Raw genomic sequence first — 7,279 nt, 5'->3', positions numbered from 1 at the left:
ATGTCCTCTGATGAAATTAGGAATGTTGCTCATGGTTATTTCTTGCAGGATGGAATGTTAGTAAGGAAATGGATTCCTCATGGGAGTGATTTTGCTGGAGATCCTATCGTGCAGGTGGTAGTTCCAGAGAAATATCGTTCACTGGTATTGCAGATGGCCCATGATAAACTTGCAGGTCATCTAGGGGTAAAAAAGACCTATCACAGAATCCATCGTCCTTTTTTTTGGCCAAAATTGAAGAAGGATGTGTCATAGTATATCAAGACACGTCATACTTGTCAACAAACAGGCAAACCAAATCAGAAGATTAAACCTGCCCCATTGTTTCCTATTCCTGCTGTCAGTACGCCATTTGAGCACCTGATTATTGATTGTGTAGGCCCATTGCCTAGATCAAAGTCGGGTAGCATTTATTTGCTCACGGTGATGTGTGCCTCAACTCGATACCCTGCAGCCTATCCCCTCCGTACGATCACTGCGAAATCAGTGGTGAAAGCCTTGACTCAGTTCATTTCCATTTTTGGCATTCCGAAGATTGTGCAAAGTGATCAAGGTTCTAATTTTACTTCTCATTTATTTTCTCAGGTCTTGAAAATGCTGCACATTAAGCACAATAAAGCTAGTGCCTATCATGCCCAAAGCCAGGGAGCTTTGGAGCGTTTCCATCAGACGCTGAAGTCTTTACTGCGTTCTTATTGTACAGAGATGGAAGGTGATTGGGAACAGCAGAATGGAAGGAATGGAAGGATTGCCGTGGTTGATGTTATCAGCACGTGAGGTATGTCAGGAGAGTACTAGATTTAGTCCCAATGATTTGGTGTTTGGACATACAGTTCGGGGACCACTGTCTGTACTCAGAGATCAGTGGATCGAAAGTTCACCACCTAAAAACTTGATAAGTTATGTGAATGACTTTGAGCGTAGATTATATGAAGCAGGTAAGGTGGCAAAAGAACATTTGCATTCTTCGCAAAAGCGAATGAAGACAATTTTCGATCGACGAACTGAGGAACGAAAATTCATGCCTGGAGATCAGGTATTGGCTCTATTACCAGTGGAGGGATCGCCCTTCAAAGCTCAGTTTATAGGTCCGTATGTGGTCGAGAAACAAGTTACTGACTTAAACTATCTGATTGCCTCTCCAGAGAGAAGAAAGTCCACCCAGTTCTGTCATGTTAATTTGTTGAAGCCCTATTATTGCCGTTCCCACAAGACGTTAGACGATGAGGTGAAACCTGCATTTGTAGTTGAGACAATTTCGCCTATTATTATGGGGGAGGGAATGGATGAAGGAGTTTCTTTTCCAGAGGATACAGTATTGTTAGGACGTCTAAAAAATTCAGAGACTCTTCAAAATTTGCATAAAATATTGTCCCATTTGCCTGTTAATAAATGTGGTGATTTGATTGACATTATTAATCATCATGTTTCTTTATTTGGTGATGTACCTTCGCGTACACACTGGTTGGAACACGATATTGATGTTGGGGATGCGGAGCCCATTCGCCAACATTTTTATCGGGTGTCCCCAAATAAACTTGTACATCTTAATGCTGAACTTCAGTATATGCTGGATCATGATATTGCACGACCTTCATTTTCCAGTTGGGCTTCTCCCTGTTTACTAGTCAATAAACCTGATGGAACTTATCGGTTTTGCACAGACTACCGTAAAATAAATAAAGTAACACAACCAGACTCATTTCCATTGCCTCGTATCGAGGATTGTGTTGATCGCGTTGGGTCGGCGAAATTTGTAAGCAAGTTCGATCTGCTTAAAGGCTATTGGCAAGTTCCGTTGACCAAAAGAGCTCAAGAGATTTCTACTTTTATTACATCTGAGGGGTTATTCTCTTATAACGTTATGAGTTTTGGCCTTAGAAATGCACCTGCAACGTTTCAGCGACTTATGAATAAGGTTGTCTTTGGGTTGAAAGGAGTTGCTGTTTATTTAGATGACGTAGTGGTCTTTAGTGATTCATGGGAGCAGCACTTGAAGCATATCGCAGACTTGTTCTCTCATTTTGAAGAGGCTGGCCTGACCGTCAATCTGGCTAAGTGCGAGTTCGCCAAGGCCACTGTGACGTATTTAGGTAAGGTGGTTGGACAAGGATGTGTGCGACCAGTTCGGGCCAAGGTTGAGGCCATTGATCAGTTTCCTTCGCCTACTACTAAGAAGGAATTAATGCGTTTTTTAGGGTTGGTAGGTTACTACCAGGGTTTTTGTAGGAATTTTTCTACCGTGGTAGCCCCGCTCACTGACCTGTTGAAAACGAAAGCCGCTTTTGTTTGGTCGTCTGTCTGTCAAGAAGCTTTCGAGGCAGCTAAATCACTGCTTACTTCCACTCCCGTGTTAGCAGCGCCTCGTTTTGATAGTTCTTTTCAGTGGTGTGTAGATGCTAGCAATGTGGGTGCTGGAGCTGTATTGTTACAGGCTGATGAGGAAGAAATTTACTGTCCAGTTAGCTACTTCTCAAAAAAGTTTAATTCATATCAGTTGAATTATTCTGTGGTTGAGAAGGAGGCATTAGCGTTGATTTGGGCTTTGCACCACTTTGAGGTGTACGTAGGATCTGTGTCAGGCCCATTAGTTGTGTATACGGACCACAATCCGCTCGTCTATTTACATTCTTTGCGGTGCCCTAACCAACGACTGACGCGGTGGTGTCTTTTCTTGCAGTCATACGCACTTGATATCCGGCATATCAAGGGGACTGACAATGTGGTAGCTGACGCATTGTCTAGAGCTCCTTGTTCCTTTTAACTGATTGACTAACTATGCTTTGTTTTGCTCTACTTGTCATCTTAAATTGCTTCTACAGGGCCCGTGGTTGCTGAGGATATTGGAGAGTATTACAGAGTGGTGGGTCTTTCTAGTTTTGGGAGTTGTCCGGTGATGGGTTTCATAAAATGTTCACCCTTTTTCTATGTGGGGGGGTGTTACGACCCCATTATGGGTCATATTGTGTGGGTTTGGTTCTTCTCTGTTTTTCTTGTCTCATAGGTTGGCGTTAGAGTGAGTGACGTCATGATGACTGATTGTTTACACCTGTGCTAGAGCTGATGCCGGCAGATTAAAGCAGCTCCCTTCAGTCGGAAAGGGCGCTCTCCCCTCGTGCCATTTTGTCGTCGTTCCAGTTATTGTTTTGTTTCCGTTTTGGTCTTTTCTCTTACTTTATTGTTCTTACTTTAAATAAATGTTATTCCTTTTTGCATATCACGCAACGTGTCATCTCCTTCTTTGTCGCGGCTTGCGAGCCGGCCGTGACACTTGCATAAATAATATGTAAAACTCTTTACAGATGTTATTGATGTTTAAGGGACATTTCACCCAAAAATTTAAATTGACATAATTTCCTTGCCCTCATTCCAAAGGTTACCTGGGCAGTCTCAGGGTGCTTTTACACTTGGTTCGATTGCCTGGACCGAACTCGAGTTCGATTGCTCCCCACTCCCCCTACCCCCGCTGGACTGTGTTCATATTTGGGTCCGAACCGGGGTTCGTTTGCGTCATCAAAGCAGCAGCTGTTTACCCGGTTGCTTAGTAACGACAGCAAGCGTGAAGGCGGCAAAATGCATAGCGTTGCTCACCTCACTTTTATATTTTTTTCTTTCTTAAAGCTTCAGTATGTAATGGCACTTGCGTCTATCTGGCACGAATGTTCTGCAATGCTCTAAAGAACGCTGAAGGTGAGCAGAAATGAGATCTACAGCTCTCAGCTTGCAGTACACCAGTCACGCTCGCCAGGAAAATGAGTGAAACACTTTAATAATTTCACTTTTGGGCCCAAACAAGGGACGCCAATTATGTAGTGATTTTACCTTCGTCCATCCAAGGACATTAAGCAAGGTAGTGATTGGTACTCACGTCACCACTGACGTTGTGATTTTTGGATCACACGTCACTTAAGGTGTGGTTATGAGTACATCAGATGACCACCTTTGTTTGGGACACTAGTCAAGGTCTTTTACCTTGGCTCTATGAGAACACTCCAAATGTTCAATCATTTTAGATTGAATGTAAAGTGGGGAGAGTTGGTCAGCTGATTTATCTGAAAGATTCGGTGAGATTTCTAACTTGTAGAGCCTTTTCTGTATTATCAGCACAAGTAAGACACAATTGTAATAAAATAGATTTTATTAACAAAATATAAACAAGAATAACTTACATAACTACTAAGTGAATACAATGAATGATAAAGGAATAAAGTGCATAAGATACATAAAATACATGTGATTAAGTTGAGTGTGGCTATGGAAGAGTTGCGTTATCTTATGGAAAGATAAACTGTTGTTTCTCTGAAACTAAGGTGAAGAACCTTATTATGCATCAAACAAATAACAAAATATTATTTTTTATTAACTAGCATCAGTTAAATTACCTCTAATGTAAATTAGAAAATCATATACTGATAAGATACAACAATGCCAAGGTTTCTGGAAAAAGGTTTGGTTAAGTGATATTTACGTTCCACTTGGTTGAGTAAGCAGTCCGATGGAGGTGACTTCTTCCACTGGTTGTGCTGGGTGACAATGCAGTGGGAAAGGAGCTGGAATCCGTTTCAACAGTCTGGAACACGCAGATGAGGCCCTGAAGTAGGTGCAGAAGGTCCTTAATCTGGAACACGCATACGAAGGAACCTAGAAGTGAAGGTTTGCTCTCCTGAGCTTAACCTTGTTGCAAATGTCTCTGTGTGTCTTCTGACTCTGTGGGTCAGACATTCAGGACTTGGTCAATCCGCTTTGGTCTCTCTGGCATGGAGACTCGGGACGTGCTGTAGTCTCGCTGGCCTAAAACTCTGAACGTAGTGGTTGTTAATGTCTCTTTCCTCACAGGCTGGAGGCTCAGAACGTGGTCGTATCTGTTGCTGACTCACAAGCTGTAGACTCCTATCCTTGGATCTTTTGTTGTCTCTCTGGATTAACCAGAGGCTCAGAACTTGGTTGCTCTGTCACAGTCTTATCCTCGCCGGACAGACACAGAACTTGGTGAACTGTTTGTCTCTCTCAAGGAGAAACTCAGAACTTGGTGAACTGTTTGTCTCTCTCTCAAGCAGAAACTCAGAACAAGGTGTGTCTGTTGAAAGGGTACCTTTATCCTTTTCCGAAAATAGGAGGAGAATGCAATTTGGCGCTTCTTTAAAAGATTTAAATGTCATGCATTCATTGATTTGTTCATTAACAGCTGAATCTGTGTAAGATTACAAATAGCTGTCACTGAGAATACTTATTTCTCTGAATAAGTATGAAATGATGCTTTTACTAACAAAGTTCGGGAGGAACACATTTAAATGATCTATCCAATTTTCACGTCATTTAAACCAGCTGTCAGCAATCAGCAATCAACATGTCTACCCAATCAGCACAAGGGAAGGACTACATAAATACCCAGTCAACTCACCAAAGTTCTTTGACAGTTTCCCAGCATCCCTCCACCACCGCATCTTCCTCACACTCACCTGGTTACTTCCTAACCAGAGATACGGGGGGGAGTACTCTGGGTTCGGGCCAATTACCGAGCTCGGAGCCCTCTCCTCGGACAGCACACCAAATACGCATACTACCATACATACTATTATGTATACTATATTTACTATCTGATTATTTGTAAGTGTGAACTCGTGAAATGGATGTGTGTAGTTTACATCAGTCTTAAGTTTTCCAAACATAGTTATGAATGGATTTGGATGTGGTCTTTCTTTCACCCACTACTGCTAAGGTCCTGTGGAATTTTTATGGCAGTCATAGACCAGGACACTAGGGATTTGGGTGAAGGGCAGAAACTGCATGTGGACCAATGAGATGTCTTGTCCTTCCTGGGCTTGGTACAAGAATTCTTTGTCTTGCCCTCTAAGAGGTGTCTGGCTGTTGTCCTACCATTTTTATCTGATGGCGTTGGACAGTTTGTTTGTGTCAATCTACCAAGATCCAATCAAAATGTAGCAAACCTTTGTCCACTGTTATGGACAGAGAGGGACCCGGCCATAAACTGGGCCCTGGAATGTGCTGTTTACTACAACACACACAAATGTCATTAATAGCAGTTCACTTTTGCGATTTTGTACGATTGCATTCACATCAGCAGTGAACTGTACCAGAGTTCACATGAACCGTACCCCAGACCAGGGGTTTTCAAACTTTATCATGGCAAGGACCCCCAAATATGATGAACCTTGTATGAGGGACCCCCTTCCTAAAATCCATCTATATATCCATCCACATACATATATGAAAAAACAGAGATAAATAGTAAGTATGACATTATAAATACAACATATTGTTTCCAAACTTAAGGCAAGACACGGCAGGTGAAAACATTGTTTTTTCATGCAGTGGTCAATTTTGAGATTTTGGGCCAGTTTGCTCCCTTAACATGTAAGCTTTCATGTCAAAATAAAAAAAATGTCAACATTACACATTAAGGTGGTTATTTCATTATATTTTGTCACTGTGCGCCTTTAGATTTCTACCCGAAATCATCAAACGTTATTCTAGCGCGACCTCTCGTGCCGTCTCCATTCACAGAAACATGTCATGCTTGGTATCATTATAAAGCTCTCAGTCTCACAGACAGCGCTGTCTAATCCAAATATGGACATTTCCTTTGTAGAACTAACCAACCGCGAAAGTTTGCAGCCAAAAACCACATCTGATTGGTCGATCATTCCTATCCTGAGTTATAGGTCCTTTAACTCCAAAAAACATGGCGAAAAAATTGATTTTTTTAAGGCTACTGTCAGTATTCTCTAATTTACTAAAGCACAAAATAAGATATCCAGAATCCCCTCTGTAAAAGCCCTCTCATCTAACATGTCAACAAATAGAACCAAGAATTTTAAACATGGTCCTTTCCAATTTCCAGATTTTGTTTTTGGAAAAGTATGCAAATGAGCGTATATTTAAGTATATACAGCCTCATTTGCATATTAAAACATTAATTTACACAAAACGTGTAATACATTTTTTTCTTATGTTTATGCCAGTAATAAACTGGAGAAGTTTCACAGTGATATCTTGTAATTAAAAAAAATTCCCTATTCACCTGTAGTGTCTCGCCTTAAATTGGCTTAACATTATTACTTAATGTTGGATGTATAAACTCGAATTAAAACGTATTTTTTTAAGCAACTTTCACAATAAATGTATGTAAGCAGCTTACGTACTGTGTTAAAACAACCCCAGTGAGCAAGATAAAGGACTATAGTGAGAAAAACTCACTAGAAAGATACAAAGCAAACATACAATTCTGGAAAGTAGGTTTATGGCACGAAAGGAGAGA

This window comes from Gobio gobio, assembly GCF_949357685.1.
Source record: "Gobio gobio genome assembly, chromosome: 15".
Lineage (NCBI taxonomy): Eukaryota > Metazoa > Chordata > Actinopteri > Cypriniformes > Gobionidae > Gobio > Gobio gobio.
Note: the sequence above shows the minus strand (reverse complement) of the source record.